The 25,034-nt window shown below is 40.2% G+C and overlaps 1 protein-coding gene across 2 annotated transcripts in view; it reads right to left on the bottom strand.

Moving 5' to 3' along the window:
* Positions 1–25,034, bottom strand: part of LOC136878812 (putative odorant-binding protein A10) — a 232,338-nt gene that overhangs the window by 25,791 nt on the left and 181,513 nt on the right. The gene's annotated exons all lie outside the window — the stretch shown is intronic.

The raw sequence follows: 25,034 nt of genomic DNA, 5'->3' as shown, positions 1-25,034 counted from the left end.
CCTACTTAGGAAGTAAAATCACTCCAGATGGCGAAAGTTCAGTCGACATAAAGAGTAGAATTGCCCAAGCAAAGATTGCTTATTACAAGAAAAGGATACTACTTACATCAAGGAATTTAAATGTGGAAACTAAGAAGAGATTTATTAAGTGCTATGTCTAGAGTGTGGCCTTGTATGGCTCAGAAACTTGGACTATTAGTGTATATGATAAGAAACGGCTGGAAGCATTTGATATGTGGTGCTGGAGGAGGATGGAAAAGATCTCATGGACAGCAAAACTCACCAATCAAAAAGTTCTTCGACGAATGGGTGAAAAAGATCCTTTTTAGCAACAATAAGAAATAGAAGAGACCAATTAATTGGCTATCACTATAGGCACAATGGTTTCATAGTTAATGTAATGGGAGGAATGATTCAAGGTAAAAGAGGAAGAGGAAGACCTAGACTGCAACATTCAAGACAGATAGGAGATGACATAGGGACAGGCTCATATGTCGAAATCAAGAGATTAGCGGATAACAGAGAAGAGTGGAGAAGACGAATTGCTGCCAACCAATCTTAGAATTGAGAATTAAGAAGAAGGAAGGTGGCAGATTAGTGCTTGCCTGATAAATTATTTAAAAGTCAGCAGTTGGACGCCCTAAAGATTTCTGGTTTCTTTGATATCCCAGAAAATAAAATAAAATTTTATTATTAGAGCATAGGCAACTTAAATGATAACAAATCTAAATATGAGTTATTTATATATCCGAGGCCGCATGATTATTATTATTATTATTATTATTATTATTATTATTATTATTATTATTAGTATTATTATTATTATTATTATTATTATTATTATTATTATTATTATTATTATTATTATTATTAAGTTAGGTACCATCCCGGCAGTTGCCTGGAGGAGAAGTGGGAAACCACGGAAAACCACGTCCAGGATGGTTGAGGTGGGAATCGAACCAACCTCTACTCAGTTGACGTCCCGAGGCTGAATGGACCCCGTTCCAGACCTCGTACCACTTTTGAAATGTCGTGGCAGCACCGGGAATCGAACCCAGATCTCTGGAGGGTGGCAGCTAATCACACTAACCACTACACCACAGAGGCGGGCCGATAAACTTTTACTATCGAATATTTTAGGCTTGCAGTACAGTAAAACTGAAATCAGTACGGTATACTGCTTCTTTATGTTGGTCTCGAAAACGAGAGGTCCAGAAATGTAAATATGATGGAGGTACTAACCTAGATCGCCCCTCGCGCTGTTTTACTATGCTAATCGCTCTTCTGCCATAAATCTGGACTCGCGCAATGCCGATGTGTTGTGGGATACGTGACGCTGCGCCATGGGGCTGCATGCATTCAAAAATAGGCTCGAGTGCGAGTTATATATGACCATCACATGTGGCCGGCCTGCATGATGGGTTTTGGATTACACTCATTATTATTATTATTATTATTATTATTATTATTATTATTATTATTATTATTATTATTATATTCTTTGCTCCCATCAGGTTATAACATTACAGGTATTGTTCGCTAGGGGTACCTTCAGTCTCTTTCTACTTGATATGAGCAATTCCTAAGGTTTCAATACTCTTTATCTTTTAATGTTATCTTTTTTCCAACCCATATGTGATTCAGTCGGCAATACAGCAATATTGCATTTGTATAGAGTGAAATATTCAACCATTCTATCACGCACATTCTTTTTTTTTTTACACTTGATTTTAAGTCGGATCGACACAGATACGTCATAAGGCTATGATGAGATAGAAAAGGGATAGGAAAATGGGAACCCATGGAAAACCGTCCTCAGGACTGCTGACAGTGGCGTTCGAACCCACTATCTCCCGAATGCAAGCTCACAGCTGCACACTCCTAACCGCACGGCCAACTCGCTCGGTCACGTACAGTTCTGGTGGCATTGTGGACTCAGGGCAGAGAAAGATCAATAGCTTTGTTGTTGTGTTTTTTTTTTTTTTTTTTTTTTTTTTTCCATTTTCAGTAAGAATTATAGACTATCATAGTTTTACTTATTCTGCTCTTTTTATAAAATTACGCCCTTTCTATAACAATGTGTAGATATATTTCTGATATTTCTAATCTTGATTGTAATCATCATCCATACTTATTTCTGTTCTCTAGGCTTTTAACATCACACTGACGCCGGGATAGAAAAGATTAGAAATGGGAAGATAGCATAGAAAGTAGCCTTGATTAAGATACGGTTCGGAATTGCATCTCCTGTGAAAACACGAACCAATGGAAGTTCATTTTCAGGATCATCGACAGGGGGGACCTACCTTTTCCCGAAAGAAAAAATCTTACATTTGCAATGGCCAATCAATCAATCAATCAATCAATCAATCAATCAATCAATCAATCACTACTGATCTGCATTTAGGGCAGTCGCCCAGGTGGCAGATTCCTTATCTGTTGTTTTCCTAGCCTTTTCTTAAAATGATTGCAAAGAAATTGGAAATTTATTGAACTCGATTGGTTACATAGATGTTAATGAAAGGTGTATACTTGAAAAGGCTAGGCTGGTCTTCAAGTGATCCTGATTCTGAATACGTCTACAGTCAAAATGCAGGAGTTAACAGCCATTTATCCTGGTATTAATTACCCTCTGATATATTCGTATGTTATTAAGTATTTAGAAACATTTTAGCCATCGAGTTCATATGAACTACTTTGAATGAAATCTTTCTGGGAATATGCGTTGTACTAGCGACTGAATTAGTGTGTACGTAAATTCTTGTTCTCACACCGAAATGGAGATAAGCTGCATGTACAATTTGAAACCCACACTTGCCTTTCCGTAGTTAAAAAATGTTTGGCAGTATCGGGAATCAAACCCGAGCCCCCAAGGTAGCTAATAGTGCTAACTGTTACGCTATGGAGGCATAAATAATAATAATAATAATAATAATACTAATAATAATAATAATAATAATAATAATAATAATGGTGTATGGCCTCCTGGAATGCCTGATGAGGTCTTTCGAGTTGACACACATAGATAACCAGCACGTCTGTGAAGGTGGGATCCTACCTAGGATGTAATCCAGTGTTGAAGACGGCACAAACATCCAGTTTCGAGCCAGAGGAAATGACCAGTGAGGGTTAAATCCTCAACTTGACCGTGAATCGAACCCGGAAATTCTAGGAACAGAAGCCATCATGCTAACCAGTTAGCCACGAAGCCGGATATTTGGATAACGCGAAATGGAAATAAACTGCCCTGGTCGATGATGCGACGCTAATCATGCAATTCCAGGAGGTAAAATTGTTTACAATGCAAATCTAGTTCAGTGATGGTGGACGGTATGAGAGTAGGCTCAAGGAAAGTTCGTGTTACATGCTAATGAGCTGAAGGTGACAATTCAGCGTTAGTTTCCTTATTGATGTTGCAGGATAGCATTTCCATGCGTTTGTTTCCTTGAGTTAAAATATTAAGAGTAGGCTCATAATAACGTTTACATTGCGATCATTAAAAACATCCACTGCCATTTCGGATCATCCTATTCCTTAGTATTCTCTCATACAGTTATATTGCTAGCATTTTCTCAGCACATTTACATTTCATGACATATTGGACGTTATATCAAGCCAGGTTCCTTGACTGAACGTTCACCTTAGTGGCCTTCGGTTACGAGATCTCGGATTCGATTCAAAATCGGTCTGAATTTTTCCCGCGTTTTTAATTCCTCTAGCACGTGGACAAGCTTTTGGTGCTCGTCCTCACACACCTCCTCATATCGCACACATACTTCCCTCCATGAACGTTCAGTGACAGGTAAGCATCCGGCCGTAAAACTGGGTTTAATACTATAATAATTTCGTGTGGCTATTTCTAGCCGAGTGCAACCATTGTAAGGCAGACCCTCCGATGAAGGTGGGCGGCATCTGACATGTGTAGGTAACTGAGTGTTATTGTGGTGGAGGGTAGTGGTATGTGTGGTGTGTGAGATGCAGGGATGTTGGGGACATCACAAACACCCAGCCCCCGGGCCAATGGAATTAACCAATGAAGGTTAAATTCCCCGACCCGGCCGGGAATCGAACCCGGGACCCTCTGAACCGAAGGCCAGTACGCTGACCATTCAGCCAACGAGTCGGACGGTTTAATACTGATATCAAGCTATTGGTATATGAGTTTATATGTTAGACTAGCAAATGTACCCGTGCTTCGCCACGGTATTCTACGGATTTCTACGTAAATTACTGTACACCCGGTGATTAAGATTATATCAAATTGCACGTCTCTTAGCACAATCCGAGAAACTAAATAGGGAGTACCCCAAACGTTGCGTCCGATGTAAGGTGCGTGTTGGGTAATTTTGATGATAATGGCAGGCCACATTTCCTACTGCCACTCACAATCAAGTTCGGGTGTTTCTACTATAAATACAGGCTCACTTGTCAACTGCCATTCACAATAGAGATGAGAGTTTTCATTATAAAGACAGGCCGATATTCCTAATGCCAGTCACAGTCGAGTTAGAGAGTTGATTATAATCCAGCAATGCAGCTCTACCTAACGTGTAAGAAATCGAGGTACGACAAACGGTCATACGACCAAGTCTAAAGACCTCTCCAAATTAAGCGGGGATTGTGTAATCTGTTTTATGATACGGCTTACCGTTTTGCCACCAATTACCCCCGAAACGAAGGTACGCACCGTCATTGAAACTGCCCCCATATTTCGATATTTTTTGAAAGCAGTAAGTTATACATTTGAACATGGAATGTTTCCTCCAAGTTTCGGGATTAGCACTCGCATATATACGGAGAAATTAAGGAACAAAATATTACAGTTAAGAAAATCGACATTAATTGAAAATAGGATAATAACTGAGGACAGGAAAATATGTAAATACCAAGTGGATGTATTGGAAAACGAAATGTCCCCCTCTAAATTGTGATGATATGAGTTTCGGATTGAAGAAAGCGGTAACAGAGGAGAAATTTAGGCGCAGGGATTCTTAGGTAAACAGATAAGAAGATGGCTAATGGTGTTATTACTTAAGTCTGAAGAGACAAGGCAGAGGCTATGAAATAAAGCACAAACCAGAAGTAGAAGATAAATATAGTAAAAGTAATAGCAAATGCCAGAAAACCCCCACGGTGAACAATAATGGGCTACACTCCGCGGTACTGTTCAAATATTAACAGCCCCCTTTGGTGCCATTCGAAGACGATTATAACCTCCAACGGTATTCCGCAAATATTCCGTAGAATGGCAGCTTGACGTCTCTCTTGTCTTCCACCCAAGGAACAACCACGATTTTACAGGAATGATGACGACAATGGCATTATGCTACTTCTGTGCTGGCAAGCAGCCAGAGACGTTGCCATGGTAATCCGTAGGATCCGTGTCGGTCTGTTGGTCACTCTGAAATTAGTACTTTTCTCCGTCATTTGAAGAGTAAGCGAAATTATGTACATAACAAATGTGGTTTAAAATAAGGGAACATTTCGCACATAGTACACAGATTTTACAGAAAATCAATAGTATAAGAGAAAATTAAAGAAAATTCTTCTGGTTTTCCTATAAACCTCCAGTGTATTCAGTGATTTTTAAATCATATGAACATCTAAACCTTTCCCTGGATGAGCATACTCCAAATATGAAGTTTGGTTGAGATCTATCTAGCCATTTTGCCATGATGATGGAACAGACGGACGGATAGACAGACAAAGAGACACGAAAGCTGAAAGGCACTGATAAGGTCTTGATATGACCTAAAACGGATAAATATCCTAAACATCGGTAAAACAAACGAAATTACAGACAGCGGTCATCCTATAACTGTGTTTATATAGATTTCATAACACTATGTTACACCAGAAACGCGACAGGAAAGTTACCACTCCTCTTTTCTCATGTCAAGACTGGCTTAAGGACTTTTCAACGCAATGCCAGGCTCTCTTGTCTACTATCACTCACAATCAAGATGGGGAGTTTTCATTATAATGGCGGACGTTCACTCTCCACCTGCCTTATTACATCCTCGAAAGACTGTCTTTGTAGTTTTCCCAACTGAAATCAACATAGGTCATTACGATGAAGTCAGTAGGAATGTCGCGACTGAATGCAAAGCTATCATATGAAATACTCGATCAAATGAAAAAAACGAACATTTTCTCACTTTTAAGAAACAGTGCTACGCTGCCATTCTAACAGTACAAAGTTCCCTAGCTGGAATGACCAGGCCGCAGACAGCCGTAAACACTCCCCTGCCATTATTCCTTTAAACGTGCAGACTGCTCATTCCAATCAGCGCCTCAGAGTAGGTATCCAATAGCTGAAATAATATGATGAACTATTGTGTTACGTACCAGTAATACCAGAAAATATATGAACCGAAGGAATGGCATGCTATAGAAGAAAGTTATCTCACTCCCCAGCTAATTCCCGCCAATATTCAGGCAGGCTGTTATACTCCGTACGCAGCAGTAGTCCCATCTATCGGAAATGTGTGGCAACAGAAGAGGCAAAGCATACCACACAAAACAATTGTCAATGTAATATTATTTGTGGTCAGTTTTATGAGCTTTTGATACGGTAGGCCTTCACATTTAGTTTTCTTCCATCTGTGTGATGTTAGGGCATCTCATGCAAAGGGAGTCATAATTTCTTTCATGACACCCTCTTGTCTTATTCTTCAAGCGATCGTTCATTTCGATCCCCCTTGGTCAACTCTTGTTCTTTTTTTGACGGTAGAACTGAATTCGACATAAATGATTGGAAGTTGTATTCTCTATAACTTTTGTTATGCAGTACTTTTCGACAGGACAAACAGCATAGGTACTTCGAAATTAAATTTCAGGTGCCTTCCCCTAAACTACCATTTCAGCAGGAGTGAATAAAATTATTTATAGCCGATACTATATTTCCTTATGCTCCGATTTTACATACAGATTTTCATTCAATTCTGTTTACCCATTTCCTCGTGGCTCGGCGTTGATGTCGATTAAGCAACAAAAATCAAAACTCATGAATATCTCTGTTATCATAGCCAGTACGATAAAAATATATAAGATACAAATGGTCGTAAATTAAATTTTAAATTACTTTACTTATGTAGTATTTATCGATAACCACTGAAACATGAAAATTTGTGTGTGCCTTTCCGTAAACTACCATGTAACTCAGTGTGAATAAAATTATTTATGGCCTAGATTGTAGTGTCTTATTCTCCGACTTTACATAGGGATTTTCATTCAATTCTTTCAGCCGTTTTCTCGTGATGTGCATACATAGATACAGACAGGCAGCTAGACAGACAGACAGAAATTACGGAAAATTAAAGAATGCATTTCCTTGTTATTCTGGAAATGACCGATACAGAAATACCACTATTTTTACATTCTGAGCAATTTACAGACAAAACTCTTTATATATACCGGATGCTCCACCGACCCCTTGTGATCCAGTTTTATGCATCCCTTCACATTTACTACAATTCTGAAAGACATCGGTCCCTCTCCCTAAACCGGGGTTATTTTACGAGATGTGTGTTTACGGGCTAGAAGACAGCAGGAATCGTGAGCGCCACTATTAATTCATTACGGGTACCTCGAATGAACCCGTAAAACGAGTAAAAATACGCAGAACACGTACTTTAAAACAGGAGGTGGACGCACGGTCCGGGAGCACGGTACTGTATACGCCTCCATATTTCAATATTTTCTGGCGGTAAAAATTAAAAATTTCACACACTTTGGAGTGTTTCTGTCGGTTACAGACTAAAACCTATAATATTGTCAAATTTCAATTTTCTATCTCGTCTGGCAGATTGTGCCACAATACTGATTTCAGGGAGAGGGGTACAAATGAAGACTTTCAGAAAACGAAAGCTAAAATGTGTTCAGATGAACATTATTAATCCTGAAACGGGTAACTGTACGAAGATTTCGCCAAAATAGCCAATGTTCAGACACACGGTTGTTACGATTTTATTTATATAGATAAGTATCATAATGAAAATACTCCAACCCATATTTCAATTCTTTTCAATCCCCCCATTAAGTGGATTACCCAAAAACAAATTATGCGTGTTTCTTCAGTTTTACAGGAGGTTCAAAATGCCAATTCGTCCATTTTTCGCTCCTGTTCACCCCCGTTAAATGGATTTTCCGAAAGAAGTGCGTGTTTCCTTAATTTTAAAGGAGATTCCAAACACTCATTTCCATGTCTTTAACATCTTCACTTTTTGAGATATAAGTATCCTCATGAAAGGTATTCAACCACTTTTTCACTATCCCCCCCCCCTCCTTAAGAGAATTATCCGGAAACAAGAGAGTACGTGTTTCTTTATTTTTAAAGTAGATTTCAAATAACAATTTTCACGTCTGTACAATGTTAGGCCTACATTTTTTGTTGTTCTCATTTTAAAATTCCCCTCCCCCTTTCTCACTCATTTTCACACCCATCCTTCCTCCACGATTACGTGGATTATCTGAAACCAAAAAATACTTGTTTTTTTTAATTTTTAAAGCAAGCTTCTTAACATCTTCCGTTTTTTTTTTTTTTTTTTTTTGAGGTATAAGTGTCCTCATAAAAGTTATTCAACCACTTTTTCACCATTTTTCACACCCTTAAGGGAATATTCCGAAAAAATCCAGTACGTGTTTCCTTATTTTTAAAGTGGATTCTAAATACCAATTCTTACGTCTGTAAACTGTTAAGTTTTTGAGATATAGATGCACCCATTCAAACAATTCAACCCCCTTTTCCACCCCCTTAGCGATGGAATATCCAAAACTCCGCCCATAGTCAGCACCTACACTATAATATAAATGTATCCCCAAAATGTAATTTCTTTATGTTGCGTAGTTTTGGCTGGGCGTTGATTATAACCAGTCGGAGTTAGCATTTTATATATAGATATAAACTACACAAAGATTCATATTTTTTCAGTACTAAAGGGAATGTTCAAAAATCCATTCAAAATACAAATGAATTATATGGCATGAATACAGAGTGGTCGGAAACAACGTGAATTGGGTATGTGAGCGCTAGAGGTTAGCATTGTTAAATCTGCAGGTGACGTTAAGAAGGGCTTGACCGAGCTCGATAGCTGCAGTCGCTTAAGTGCGGTCAGTATCCAGTAATCGGGAGATCGTGGGTTCGAGCCCCACTGTCGACAGCCCTGAAGATGGTTTTCCGTGGTTTCCCATTTTCACACCAGGCAAATGCCGGGGCTGTACCTTAATTAAGGCCACGGCCGCATCCTTCCACTTCCTAGGCATTTCCCATCCCATCGTCGCCATAAGACCTATCTGTGTCGGTGCGACGTAAAGCAAATAGCAAACAAAAAAAAAAAAGGGCTTGAGTGTCAGTGTAGCACACTTGCTTTGGCGGGATCCTGTCAGCTCGGAGGTCTTTATTCAGACCCCTTTCCTGGCGAAGTTTCACTCTTCGACTGGTGTTCCCTTGCTGGTCTTAACCAACGAACAGATTTAACAACGCAGCCTCGCAGATCCCATTTTAATTCGCCCGCGAAGTGATGTAATTGGCTAACTCCAGCAGCTGGTAAAATGACACCGGTGTAAGACATCGAATTGTGTCTTTCAAACTATTTATCAACATGACCAACCCTTTAGCGCACACATACACGGTTCACTTTTCTTTCTGAACAGCCTGTATACACATTCCTAAGACATACGTAAGCAGATATTAACCCAGTGTGGTACCCTTCTTCTACATTGTACTTTATTTAATAATTTTCGAAACGTACAGCTGTTGTACTTCTACTATCAAACAAAACAATTTATACCTTTTTTAAAGTAAAAATCTTAGGTCATAAATTTTAGGAACACTCACGTTGGGTTGTTTCTCCAGAGTACGGGTCAACTTTTAAAACATTTAATGGACCAGATGAAACAAGAGATGTCCCTGTTCTAATACACCACGCAACGCCTTTATTACCTCCTCTGCTGCTCCTCTGTATGAACAAACCGACAACAAATTTACGATGATCATTCATGGGCTGCCTGAGTGCTCTAAAGTTCCATTATGAAGTTCTAACTTTTGAATGCTGCAGGAGAATTTTTACTAATAATTTTATGACATGCTGCTTCATAAGCGCCCCATGAATCGTATTCCCTTAACTACTCGTTACCCATCCCAACAGCGTCCCTTGATTTTCACTAAAATGGCGCTGCAGGCCCGGGAATAGCCGGCGAGGTGCTCAGCTTTAATGGAGAATGGCCCATATCAGGTTTTTATGGGCGTGTTGTAGCCTGGCGAGCTATGCGGGTGGAGACCCTTCTAGCTTCAGCCTGCAGCCGTGAAGCGGTAATGATTTAGGAGTCAATCGGAAACTTACACAAAAACTGCTTGCTATTCAACCAGACTTCAAAATACCTTTTTGGCTAAAGAAATTGGATTCTCATACTAGCCAAAATTGCAAGATTCATTAAAAGCAACTATTTACCCTTAAGTATCGACTACAAACAATTTCTCCATGGTAGTGATTATTGTTTAAGAGGAAGTACAACCGGGTGACCATCCTCTATTAATACTAATCAGAGGGAAGAAATGGAAGGGATCCAACACAGTAGGTATTGGCCAGGGAAGGAGAACGGCCACCAAAATTAAAGACTCCCTTAGGCCTCCATACGTAATACCGTCGAGGTCGGAAAAGGAGAGTTGACCAAGGGAGGTTGGATAGGATAGACGAAAGGAGCCAGGCACAAGTAAGAGAAGCAATGCGAGGACTCAGCTAAAGGCCCCGTAGTCACCAAACCACGCTCCCAATTTAAGAGGCCCTCGGGCCCATTTTAGTCACCCCTTACGATAGGTGGGGATACCGTGGTTATTATTCTACCAGCCCCACCCACAGGGAGTTATTCTTAAAGGTTCTCTAGGACTGGGAATAGCACATGTTTAAAAGGATTTTCCATTTTTCTCTGTTGTTAAATACTCACATAAGTATTGTTGAGTTATGCAAGTTCTGTTCGATAGTCCGACTCCTTGGCTGAATGGCCAGCGTATTGGCCTTAGGTTCAGAAAGCCCTGTGTTCGATTCTCGGCCAGGGCGGGGATTTTAACAGCAAATAGTTAATTGCTCTGGCTCGGGTTCTGGGAGTTTGTGTTTGTCTTAATACGATTCTTTTCACACATATTCAACACAACACACTATCAAACACACAATAGAGAATACTTCCTCTACAGAGCGTTGGCACTAGAAAGGGCATCCGACTATGAAACAGGGCTAAATTGGAGAAACGAAGAAGAAGACGCAAATTCTGTTCGATTGAGCCTAATTTAGTTCTCCTTGCTGATGGTCCATTCTTATTGCCTTAGACAACATCAGAGGACATGAATTTTAGTCTGAATGACATCCGTTATCGTGCTAGAAAGTATGTAAGCATTCTTAAATAGCGCTCGCCTGCGTCTGGGTTCAATCTTACTATATCACACAAGACGAGAGTTAACTGATAATAATAATAATAATAATAATAATAATAATAATAATAATAATAATAATAATAATGTTACTGGTTTTATGACCAATTAAATACTTTTACATTTTTCAGACACCGAGATGCCTGAATTTTGTCTTGCAGGATTTTGTTTCGCGTTCTGTTAAAAATGCCTTCAAATACCATTGGACTGAGCCGAAATCGAACCCGCCAGCTTCGACTCAGGAGGCTAATACTTTACAGCCCGGTAAGTTAGCAACGCGAATAGGAAGGAGATCTAGATATGTGTTAAGTGAAAATAAGAATTTGACGTTTATGTTCCAAGTACACAATCACAGTAAATAACATAACAGACTCGCTTCACCGAACTGAGCTTACTACTCTAGAGGTTCCGTCTGAATACACCACACTGCAGGCAGAGAGAATTTCAATGTTGTTGCGCGGAATTCTCTTTTTAGAAGTTACTCCTCCACTTTTTATACTTCTCTATTCGCCAAGGTAATTTCAGACCCGAGAAAGTTTTCTCTAATACTTCCCATTTTTACTTTGTATACAAAGTAACTTGAAATGAACCATTAAACCCAAACTTCTTTTCCTTCTTCTGGTAATAATGCAAATGTATTCTGCTGAGAAAATTTTCTTTATTATTTGATTCAAATGTATGGGATCCGTATATTTCTTCCTTTTTCACTAAGTGGTGATGCTCTTATACAGCGTACCTTCACGACAAAGGATGTGTATAAATAATATTTCTGAAGAGAGGAGGGGCTGCATTTGCAATATTGGAAAATCAATCTCATCAACTGAAATATATTCTAGAGCGTTTTCCTGCGCGTTTGTACCCTTCAATTTTCTCAGCGAATTTTAAAACTCTAAAACTAAACTTTATGAGGCCAGAGCTGAAGGAATTCTATTAATTTGATTCTCCATTCCATGAGGCCATCAACTATTCCAATGATATTACTCGAAGCTTGCATATGTAGGTTGATTCCCAAATGTGACATTTGTGTGGGTCGTCTTTCACACAAATATATTTCCTAACGGTAGAGACGTTATTAGATGCAAATATTTCCCAATTGTGTTTGTATTTTCGTTATTCTTCGCTTCACATTGCACTGGCTACTATTACGGTCTTCGGAGGTGTCAAGGTTCCGATATTTTTTCCTGCGGGAGTTTTAATGGCACGAAGCTCGTGTATTGAGCTCCTTTAAATACTAACGGAATGAATCGGGATCGAACCCACCAATTAGACTCAAAAAGCTAGCGTTCTATCATCTAAGGCACTCAGCCCGGCTATAATAATAATAATAATAATAATAATAATAATAATAATAATAATAATAATAATAATAATAATAATAATCCAGTTTTCCCTGTCATCTTTCATTCCAGCAACACTCTCCATTATCATTTCATAGCATTTATCAGTCACTAATATCACCTTGCAAGTGGCGAACCCATTATAATAATAGCCTATATCTGGTTCATTCATTCTATCCCTGACCCGGTCAATGATTGGAGGGCAGGTTGTAGATTGTCTTTTCTGTTATAATAATAATAATAATAATAATAATTATTATTATTATTATTATTATTATTATTATTATTATTATTATTATTATTATTATTATTATTAGCCACAGATAATTTCAATTTAAGAGCGCTAGTGGCAATTACAATGTCCCACAATGAGTCTACCATCGCTTCCATTTAATTCCGCTATGTTTCTCATTTACATCTTCCTTATCAAACCTGCCTCGGTCAATTCATATTCGACATTGGGTATGCGAGTTCTACGGAATCCTTCATTACCGGGCGAGCTGGCCGTGCGGTTAGAGGCGCGCGGCTGTGAGCTTGCATCCGGGAGATAGTGGGTTCGAATCCCACTGTCGGCAGCCCTGAAAATGGTTTTCCGTGGTTTCCCATTTTCACATCAGGCAAATGCTGGGGCTGTACCTTAATTAAGTCCACGGCCGCTTCCTTCCAACTCCTAGGCCTTTCCTATCCCATCGTCGCCATAAGACCTATATGTGTCGGTGCGACGTAAAGCAACTATCAAATAAAAACAAGAATCCTTCATTTCCATATTTTTCATAGCCTGTTCTTTTCTTTTGCCAATACCTTTCACTTCCGAGGGGTCGAATCTCTTCTTCATCTCTCCTACAATATTACAGTTAAGAAAGGCTGATTACTTCCCCTCAGAAAAATAATCTGCGTCCGATGACCTAGCTGTTAGGCCCCTTTAAGGAACAAACAATAATAATCATGTTAATTACTATTATTGTTACGTAACGGTTAGTGTTATTAGCTGCCGTCCTCGGAAGCCCGGGTTCGATTCCCGATACTGCCAGAAATTTATGGCAGGAGGGCTGGTATGTGGTTGAAATGGCATATGCAGCTCACCTCCAGAGGGGGTGTGCCTACACGGAGCCTCACCACCTCGGGATGTGGACACAAGTTTACTTTATATTACAACTATTGTTACCGTTAGGTATAAACGAATACCATTATCAGTTTATCAGAGGCTGTCCCGCAGAGAGGCAAAGGCGTACTCGGTTCACCTGGAAGGACATAAGGTCGATTCACCGCCAGGAAGTAGAAAGATTTAAGAAACGATATTTCCACATCTGGAGTGGGACATGGCGATGAGGTTCATTCAGCTTCCACCCAAAACGAGTACCAAATTAATTCCTGGAGGCAAAATCAGCCGGGCGTAGAGGTGACCTTTCCATCTCACTTAAAAGCGCGGATACGGATTTGGAAGCCTTTATCTTCCACTCCCCCAAGGACCTTCATGGCCTGTACGGAGATTACTTTTATTAACATTGTTTCAATAATAGAAAATAAATCATAGCAAACAATAGCAAAGTTTAGAACAACGAGCAGGAAATATCTTCGTGTTTGCCTTTAATTAATACGTTACACTTGTTCTTCCTAGCATTCTTCCCAATTTATTGGGGGTTTCAGTTTGGCACATTTTTAAGGCCGGATGCCCTTATTGACGCCAACCATATGTGGAGGGATGTGTTCACTATTTCACGTTTCTGTGATGATTAGTTGTGTCGTGTAGGCAGATGAAAAATTAGTATTAAGTCGAACACAAACACCCAGTTTGAATTTAACAAACGCAGTTAAATTTCCTCGGTCCGGCCGTGAAATCGAACCCGGGGCCCTCTGTTCCGAAACCCAGTATGCTGATTGTTGTGTGTCCTTCGCGATCTCAGCTCTGCGCCTGATAGCTCCGCAACACGCCGCAGTCCGGATCTTTCCAGACTCTACGAGGTGACTGCAGTGCGCTTGCTTGTGACGTCAGCCAGCGCTATAAAAGGAGCAGCATTTAGCTACTTTCCAGGACTCCCCTGTGTCTAACGCCAGATTACACTGCAAGTCGAACACGGAGGCTATCCCTCTTAAACATGTGTATCGAACAGGTGGACTGAATTCTGGTTGTGAGGTTTCACCTATAGACATTGCCTCACCTCCCACTTCCTGTAGCCGCGTCGAGCCCCGATGTCAGTATTCTACTCATCCCACAGTCCTCACTTATGCTCCGACATCAACATTAGTATTCTACTAATTGTGAATATTTATGTCAGCTCCTGACAAGCCTACGCCAATTACTAGCCTTCTGTTAGTACAAACTTTCATTGCAAGTTACACTAGTAATTCTACAAGGCAGATAGTTTTCGACTATCTTGAACTCTCTCTTATTTGACAGACTATCTCCTCAAGATAGATTCGTGTGTGTATATAGAACTCTCATGTGTATAAAGTGTATATTTCAACAGACCCTCAGTCTACTGTAATATCATCATTAATTGCATACAAGTTCATCCAGCTTCAAGAAAAGTTTAATTATATTTATGTACATATTGTGTAAAAACTTATTGAAGCAATAAATTTATGTTGTGTTTCTGTATACCGATTCCTTGTATACAACACTGATCATTCAGCCAAAGAACCAGACAGTAATAACTATTATTATTATTATTATTATTATTATTATTATTATTATTATTATTATTATTATTATTATTATTATATGTCGAACGAATCAACGACTTCCTGCAACTATGGGTTGCCACAATGGACTAAATACAGCGTATCAGGATATAGAAATTTTTATCTTAAAATAATGTCATTTGTCACTTCTGAGTTCTTTACGAAATATATATTGCGCTCGAACTCCACTGTCGGCAACCCTGAAGATGGTTTTCCGTGGTTTCCCATTTTTCACACTAGGCAAATGCTGGGGCTGAACCATAATTAAGGCCACGGCCGCTTCCTTCCAGCTCCCAGCTCTTTCCTCTCCCATCGTCGCCATAAGACCTCTCTGTGTCGGTGCGACGTAAAGCCAAATGTTACAAACAAAAAATATATGACTGAGTATATGACTGAATATCATGAAATTATGTTTAGTAGGAGTTAATCGTGTCTTGTCAGCCCCATGGTGTGAAAATAGTGTGCCTGCCTCATACCTAGTTCGAACCCCAGCTCGTCCAATTTGGAATGTGGTTTAGTCGATATCATGAGACCAGTTGAGAAGTTGTCTGATATGGGTGAGAGTGGACCTGGTCATGGGATGCAAGCAGTATGGCTGCGTATGTCATCATGATAACCATGTGGCACTTCTTTCAGGCAGAGCAGCAGTTGTCTTAGGAGAGCTGCAGTACGTAGTACGGCTTTGTTCATTTGTTTGCAATTGTTGTTTTGGTTATACATAAGTTTTATTTACTCTTCTGAAATCCCGATTGCATTCAAAATAACCTGCAAACTTGGCTCCAGACAGTACAAAGAGAATTGATTATTAATTCTCCATTGTTGCTAGTAGTTTAATCTCTCACTAAAACTGTAACGCTGTTATGGAAAAGGGGTACGACGATGAAAGGGAGTCCTAATTAACGTACAGTCACAGTATTTGTCTAGTGTGAATATATTCTTGGATGGTGACGGTGTGCTCGAAGCTACCATCTCCAGAACACAAGCTTATCGCTACACGACCCTATACGTAGCAATTTACGATGTGCATTTCAGAAGAATGTCACCCACGGCAGCGTTCAACAAGCCTTACAATCGCTAGACTTTACTTCATTTAGAACTACTGTAAGTTGGCCACTTCCTTTGATTCATTCACTTTATTCCTCTCCTCTCTTACTCTACAGGTGCAGAAAACAACCTTAGGAAACCTTCGTAAGCTAATGGAGTTGGCCTAAAGCCAGCATCTTGATATACGACCAAGTGAGAATGCTCAGAGCCTCTGGTACGTATGTAACATTCTTAGACGTCACCTAGACAAAGACCTAAGAAAGACAATAAACTAGGTGGAAGCTTCTGCATGCACTCACACAGTATCGGAGCATTTTTTAGATGATTTGTTTTTGAACATACCTCAGGGTCGCTCAGAGAGAAATATTCGTATCAATTAACCGACTCTTTGGCTGGCTCATAATCCACGTTACTGATCTAAACTATATTGACTGTAACTCTTCAGTTCCTTCTACTCAACTAACTACTCTTAGTTTTCGATGTTAAGGCTTTGGTATTATGGGTTGTGTAACGGTTCAAATCCCGTTACAAGGTGATATCTGTATTTTTATTATTATTATTATTATTATTATTATTATTATTATTATTACTATTATTATATCCGTATTATTATTTTTAACTGTGAGATTACTATTATTGTAACTATTATTATTGTTCAATTCAATTATGCAATGCTTGTCGCTTGCGTGATTGTAGTCAAATTGTTACCGTACGTATATACGTGTGTGTAGATTAACACGAAAAACATGTACAGTAAGAGTTGCTATATATCAGATGGGGATGTAGTGTGTGCAATAACTTGTGACATTGTAATATTGCGAAATACTGCTGGAGTAACTGCCGAGTCATCGCTCTGTCGTCGTGCGTATTTAGCGGTGAGCTCACTTTGTTTGAGAAACCCAGGGTGCCGCCGCCGGTTTCACCATTGTCTATAACATTTGGAGCCAGGTGGGAGTAGATCATAGTTATTTCTGGAGATTGCGTAGGTGTGTCAACCAATGTCTATATAAGGTGGCTGTATATTGTAGCGTCAGTCATTATTCATCGGGAGAGTGAAGGAGTGAACGAGATGGAGAGGCCTCAGTCGGTCATTAGTTATTAGTCAAACGGAAGGTGAACAGTGAAGAAGTCAATTGGAAGGAGAGGCCACTGTTGGTCGGTCAGTACAGTTGGATAGGATAGGCTTTCCATGAAATCATATAGGACAGACTTACCAATAAGTCATCTGGATGGAGAAGAAGTCACTGGATACTTAGTCGTCAGTGAAACAAAAAGAATACCGGTACATCACAAAATTAGGCTTGATACATCTACAGCAAATACCAATTCAAAGGAGTACGTCGTAATTACACTCAAAGTGTTGATGGTACAGTCAAGTGAACCAGTGAGGGACAAATTTCGTGTATAATTGTTAAATGTTCGATCAAGAAGAATTCAAATTCATGCTTAGTTTCTTTCAGTTGCAATGTCATAATTTTATATTCTCATCTGTTTCATCGCAACAGTTCTTAATATTTTTATTGAAATTATTTCAAGAATATATTCTGCTCTATCAAATTAATTTTTCGTTTCATTTCTGGAGTAGAATTACTTAACCTCAAATTTAATGGGGAAACCGAACAAACAATCTCCTTTTCCCAGAACTTATATGGTATGTTTTCAAAAGTAAGCTTATTACCCCATACCCTAGAGATATTCAAGAATCTCATTCTTTTATTGCTGCACTGAGTTGTAGCTGGCGTCCTTCAAATAACGTATGTTTAAGTAATCAGGTAAGAACTAAGTGTGAGTACAAGGTCCGACGATAGTGTATTTTATTTAATGAATATTAATTTTCATATTTATCGATTTTAATTCAGATTTATATAATTTCAAAAGTAAGTAAGAGAATAGGAACACTTACACTGGATTGAAATGACAGTAAAGTGTAATTCCTGGCAGGCGTCTGACTGCGTTTTTATGGGCTACTATCGGGAACCGAGAAACGGATTTTGATGCTGTTCAGGCCTCAGTACAGAGCATTATCCAGGAACGTTTGTGAGGATTAAACATTAATCCTCGGTGAAAGGGAGCGAGCATTGAAGATTTTAGTGAAGGATATAGAAGACAAACGGGCATCCGAGCGATTTCTTGGCTTACGCTGCCTAAATCGTCAATGATAGAATTAAGTTCGTATGAAAGAATTTTTGAACTTGAACAGCTCTACAAAAACGCTCGCAATGATATACACTCTACTTGTCTGTAAATGCTAGCTCTCAATAGCCTTAAATGTTTTATATCACAGTTTCATGCAAAAATCAATCGTACAATCAGAAAGTATATTTTGAGTTTAATCACGTAATCCTAATAATAATAATTTCGTGTGGCTATTTCTAGGCGAGTACAGCCCTTGTAAGGCAGACCCTCCAATAAGGGTGGGCGGCATCTGCCGTGTGCAGGTAACTGCGTGTTATTGTGGTGGAGGATAGTGTTATGTGTGGTGTGTGAGTTGCAGGAATGTTGGGGACAGCACAAACACCCAGCCGCTGGGCCATTAGAATTAACCAATGAAGGTTAAAATTCTCGACTTGGCCGGGAATCGAACTCGGGACCCTCTGAATCGAAGGCCAGTACGCTGATCATTCAGCCAACCAGTCGGACATCACGTAATCCTTATCAAAATGAACTGTTCATTGACCTCCATAACCTTATTATAAAAATACCCCTTATAGCATTTAATTTCTATGAATGGTTTTCGAGTTATCGTCTTTCTGATGAAAATGCAAGAATGGTTTATATGTCGTATTGGGACAAAGGAACAAGATAACGGCCAAGCGTACAAAAAGGCCTTAGAAAAACTCCATTGAGTTACCTACATACATCAGTTTAAATCACATATAGAGAGTAAAAACCGTACATCCTAGAACATGATGGTTACTTCCAAAGTTTTCCATATTGACAGTTTGCCTTCTTATTGCGGGTTGGCTTAATGCAAGTAGAAAAATGTTCAGACACAATACACTCGATTATTATAATGCGTGTAGAGTAATGTACTGATAAGTTAGGATGATGAAATGAAATAAAATGAAATAGCGTATGGCTTTTAGTGCCGGGAGTGTCCGAGGACAAGTTCGGCTCCCCAGGTGCAGGTCTTTTGATTTGACCCCCGTAGGCGACCTGCGCGTCGTGATGAGGATGAAATGATGATGAAGACAACACATACACCCAGCCCCCGTGTCAGCGAAATTAACCAATGATGATTAAATTTCCCAACCCTGCCGAGAATCGAACCCGGGACCCCTGTGACCAAAGGCCAGCATGTTAACCATTTAGCCATGGAGCCGGACAGTTAGGTTGATGAGATTTGCTCATGGCATGGCCAAGTACGTGGTTCTCTATACATGTTACAGGAGTTCCTTCAATTCAAAAAAAAAAAAAAAAAACGAAATAAGGCCAAAGCTGCAATTCCTAGTTGAACTAGAGAAAAACTGAGTGACGTGACAATGTCTACTTTAAAAGTCAATAGCTCACCAAAGGAGTTCCCGCTTGTAGCTTTAAGCATTTCTTTCAAGACGTTCATTATTTTTGAGATGGTGGAAGTGTTAAAACCGACAACTGGGATCGACAGCAAATCATTTTATGAAAGGAGGTTAACCAGGAGGAAGAGATGTTGGTCTCAAATCACCAATGTCTTTACGAGTCCCAATAAACAATGGACTATCTCGAGTCCTACTAACCTGATGGTATAATTGCTATTTACATTTTATTCCCACACAGCGAGTTACTAGTCTGCTTCAGTTCAAATGTACCACACCTTGAAGTTCTATTGTATTTATATTAAGTTACATTCACGTTCTCTTGTCTTCTAAGTTGAACACCTGAACCTGCGTAAGGAGAAATCACAGAGTGCGTTTCCTTCCGCTCGGCCAAATGTACCCTAATGAATGTTACTATCTCACTCTTTCGATACGAAACTTTCACTCTCTCCTCGCGAGCCGTTATTCCTCTACGTTACGGAATTCTCGGAGTTCCAGGATTCCATACTATGACGAAAATCCTAACTTCGACGCTCCGATGTACTCAACTAAGTGATTTGTTGCGGAGTTTTAATTAATATTATAGAATGATAATAAGCTATTGGGATTTTACCGAGTCAGAAAACAAAGTGAAATTCGTTACGTTTCGCAGAAAACTTTGTTTCGCGTCAGAAAAAAATATTGACTGTTCACGAGCAGGACTGCATGAAGATTTTAATTTAAGACTGCTTTATCATTGGCCTATTGTAATTGGTACTCTCGTTCGTCACCAGATGGCTCACTGTGCGCTAGCCTTCCCAGTGGGAGGTGACGTCACCAACTTAGCTCCAATTAAGATGTTTCTTACTCGATCGTATGCGCCAGCAAAATAAACAGCAAGGTCATCAAACGATTCAGGAACGAATGTGACAGAACTTTATTTATTTCTTTGAGAATGCTGTTTAATAAACACCAGAGATATCGACATCGAAGGACATGGAATGCAGAATGGATGTCTTAACAAACCGTTCCTGCCAGGTTTGAACAAACTCATTTACACTACAATCTGAAACAAACGATTACATTCAAAATTAAATGCCCAAAAACGTTCCATTTTCGCGAATTTTGAATGCATTAACAAGTATAAAAAATACAAATAGAGGCTGGAGGAATGATCGAAAACGGCCGAAAGCATTTAAATCATTAACAAATTCTCCATCAGCAAGCCTGAAGAGAGCTTTCCGTAGTTTTCCATTTTCACACCAAGCAAAATATGCCATACTTAATCCCACAATCACTACCTTCCCAATCTTAGCCATTTTCTATCCTTCCGTCACCGAAAAAACTTGCAGGTATTGATTTGACGTTAAACCACTACTTTTTGCATTAAAAATAATCATAAAGTCGTTGTCCTTCTGTTCCCAAGCGGGTTCGATCCCGGCTTAAGTGGGTGGTATTAGAAGATGTTTCTGTGGGACAAATCTGTGTCGTTGGCATCTGATAAAAGAAATAACTCGTGTAGAGCTATTCCTGCCGCCTCTGTGGTGTAGTGGTTAGCGTGATTAGCTGCCACAACCGGAGGTCCGGGTTCGATTCCCGGCTCTGCCACGAAATTTGAAAAGTGGTACGAGGGCTGGAACGGGGTCCACTCAGCCTCGGGAGGTCAACTGAGTAGAGGTGGGTTCGATTCCCACCTCAGCCATCCTCGAAGTGGTTTTCCGTGGTTTCCCACTTCTCCTCCAGGCGAATGCCGGGATGGTACCTCACTTAAGGCCACGGCCGCTTCCTTCCCTCTTCCTTCCCTATCCCTTCCAATCTTCCCATCCCTCCACAAGGCCCCTGTTCAGCATAGCAGGTGAGGCCGCCTGGGCGAGGTACTGGTCATACTCCCCAGTTGTATCCCCCGACCAAGAGTCTGAAGCTCCAGGACACTGCCCTTGAGGCGGTAGAGGTGGGATCCCTCGCTAAGTCCGAGGGAAAAACCGAACCTGGAGGGTAAACAGATGATGATGATGATGAGAGCTATTCCTACAGCCTGGGTCCGTTATGACCATAAGCAATTAGAACGGGAGTTTATTATTATTATTATTATTAGTATTATTATTATTATTATTATTACCTCTCCCGCTCATGCTTTATTTCTCTTTGCACTATTTTCCTAAAAAGTTCCGAAATTAAAAGTTACTTACTTTCTAATCACACTGTGCTGATACCAATCTTTGTATTCGTTTCACTTTGATACTTTTGTTTTAATTCGCATATGTTTTCAGGGATGATAGCCTGCGCAATGACGACATCAATGCCATTTGAACACCAATGTTTCACTCTGCTATATGTGGGACTATATCTCAAGTACTGAAATTTTGACAGTCTCTGTCGTGTTAATTTTCTGTTAGCTTCCTTCTCACATTATTATAATGTTCATAAAATAGTTACGTAGGCCTATAATGCCATGACAATTTTTCTTGTTTTGGTATTGTGCATTAATTAAATAAAATACGTTCCTGAGGGCTGTCCTTAGCACTATTATTTCAGATATACATAGAAATATCGTATCATCAACGTGGATTATACTTGAGATACAGTCTCTTTCTAGGAATGTCTAATGAATAATAACAGTGTAATACATTCCAATTCACCGAGCTCGATAGCTGCAGTCGCTTAAGTGCGGCCAGTATCCAGTAATCGGGAGATAGTGGGTTCAAGCCCCACTGTCGGCATCCCTGAAGATTTTTTCCGTTGTTTCCCATTTTCACACCAGGCAAATGCCGGGGCTGTACCTTAATTAAGGCCACGGCCGCTTCCTTCCACTTCCTAGGTCTCTCTTATCCCATCATCACCATAAGACCTATCTGTGTCGGTGCGACGTAAAACAAATAGCAAAAAAAATCCAATTCGCACCTTATCTTCATAAACGAGTACAAAGGAGTGACTAATTAGCTGCTAGCTGTTTCCCTTACCATATAATTATAGGACATCATCATTTTACTTTCTGTAACCAATCACTTATCCTCTGACACTATTTACGATTCCTGAGAAAATGCGACCTCTTTGAAGTTCGTTGTGTTGATTGTATACACTCTGACGTAGCATCCTTGACGGCTTCAGTATACCACTGGTAAACAAGCACTGACAGTTTGACGCAAAATAGTGACTCATTTTAAAATAAATAATGTTATTTGCTTTACGTCCCACTAACTACGTTTTTAAGGTCTTCGGAGACGCCGAGGTGCCGGAATTTAGCCCCGCAGGAGTTCTTTTACGTGCCAGTAAATCTACCGACATGGGGCTGTCGTATTTGAGCACCTTCAAATACCACCGGACTGAGCCAGGATCGAACCTGCCAAGTTGGGGTTAGAAGGCCAGCGCCTTAACCGTCTGAGCCACTCAGCTCGGCGTGACTCATTTTAAGCTAAAAATTACTTGCTTTGCGTAATGTGACGTTGCACAGATTTAATACGCCTTCAGCATCTTCGTTTTCTTATTTGTCTTCGCTGCATTTCCCGTGTCTGTTTGGGGTCAGGGTTTTCACTTTTAGTTCCTTTTCTTCATTCCTTGCTGTCTTCATTTTCCTCGCAATGACTGTAAGTACAATACATTTTAATCGCTTTTAAACTATAAAGCCTACTTCATTCATTCCTCCAACAGAATCAGAAATTCAAAAACGCTGTGAAGTGCCCTTATTCGTCGTTAGTGAATGTAAACACTCAGACTGGATGTCAGGCACGTGCATTTATTCACTTTCACTGTCTGTTCAGTTAAATACACGTAATACCAGCACGCACATCAAGGATGTAATGGAGCAGTGACCTCGATATTGGCAGCCGTAGGCAATCTGTGAGTTCGACCGCACGACTTCAGTTCTTTACGATAGAGTGTAACATATACTGTCTTCAACGTGGGAAAAATTATCGTGATGTAAAGAAATTAACAATTTATGATGAACAGACTTTTGTGGAGCATTCACATTTTTTGTTATGGTACGTTAGTTACAACGTTATTGTCAGGGTATAAGTTCTACTTTCTGCAATTTTTTTAAATTATCTTTTAAGAAACAATACCGCCCCTGTGGTGTAGTGGTTAGCGTGATTAGCTGCCACCCCCGGAGGCCCGGGTTCGATTCCCGGCTCTGCCAGGAAATTTGAAAAGTGGTACGAGGGCTGGAACGGGGTCCACTCAGCCTCGGGAGGTCAACTGAGTAGAGGTGGGTTCGATTCCCACCTCAGCCATCCTCGAAGTGGTTTTCCGTGGTTTCCCACTTCTCCTCCAGGCGAATGCCGGGATGGTACCTAACTGAAGGCCACGGCCGCTTCCTTCCCTCTTCCTTGCCTATCCCTTCCAATCTTCCCATCCCTCCACAAGGCCCCTGTTCAGCATAGCAGGTGAGGCCGCCTGGGCGAGGTACTGGTCATACTCCCCAGTTGTATCCCCCGACCAAGAGTCTGAAGCTCCAGGACACTGCCCTTGAGGCGGTAGAGGTGGGATCCCTCGCTAAGTCCGAGGGAAAAACCGAACCTGGAGGGTAAACAGATGATGATGATGATGATGAAGAAACAATAAACAAAAACTTACGTCAGAATTTCAGTGACTTAAAAACAAAACAAAACAAAACGAAACAGACTGGCCAACCGAGCGGAGTTAACGTGCCATGCCTATGGAGCCAAGCTCTGCATTCGAGAGACGAGGAGATTCTAAAGCCACCGTCGGGTGTCCTGAGAAGAGTTTTCTGTGGTTTGCCACTATCACTTCCATCAAATGTTGGGAAATTTCCTCTTCATAGGCTAGAGCCGATTCCTTCCATCTCATCACCTAATGCCATTCTACCCCATTCATTTTATCTTCAGTCAGGAAGGGCATCGATCCATAAAAATATACCTTAAATTTTTCTGAGCTCATCCCTGACCCCCTATCAGGAAACGGGACAAAATGGTAGACATATACAAAACAGAGCTCCCGACCCCGCGGTGAATGTGTAGCGTGCCTGGCTCTTATCCAGTGGCCCCGGATTCGATTCGCGGCTAGATCGGGGCTTTTTACCTGGATCTGACGGCT

Source organism: Anabrus simplex, chromosome 1 (genome assembly GCF_040414725.1).
Source record: "Anabrus simplex isolate iqAnaSimp1 chromosome 1, ASM4041472v1, whole genome shotgun sequence".
NCBI classification, from domain to species: domain Eukaryota; kingdom Metazoa; phylum Arthropoda; class Insecta; order Orthoptera; family Tettigoniidae; genus Anabrus; species Anabrus simplex.
Note: the sequence above shows the minus strand (reverse complement) of the source record. Positions and strands in the feature narration are given on the sequence as shown.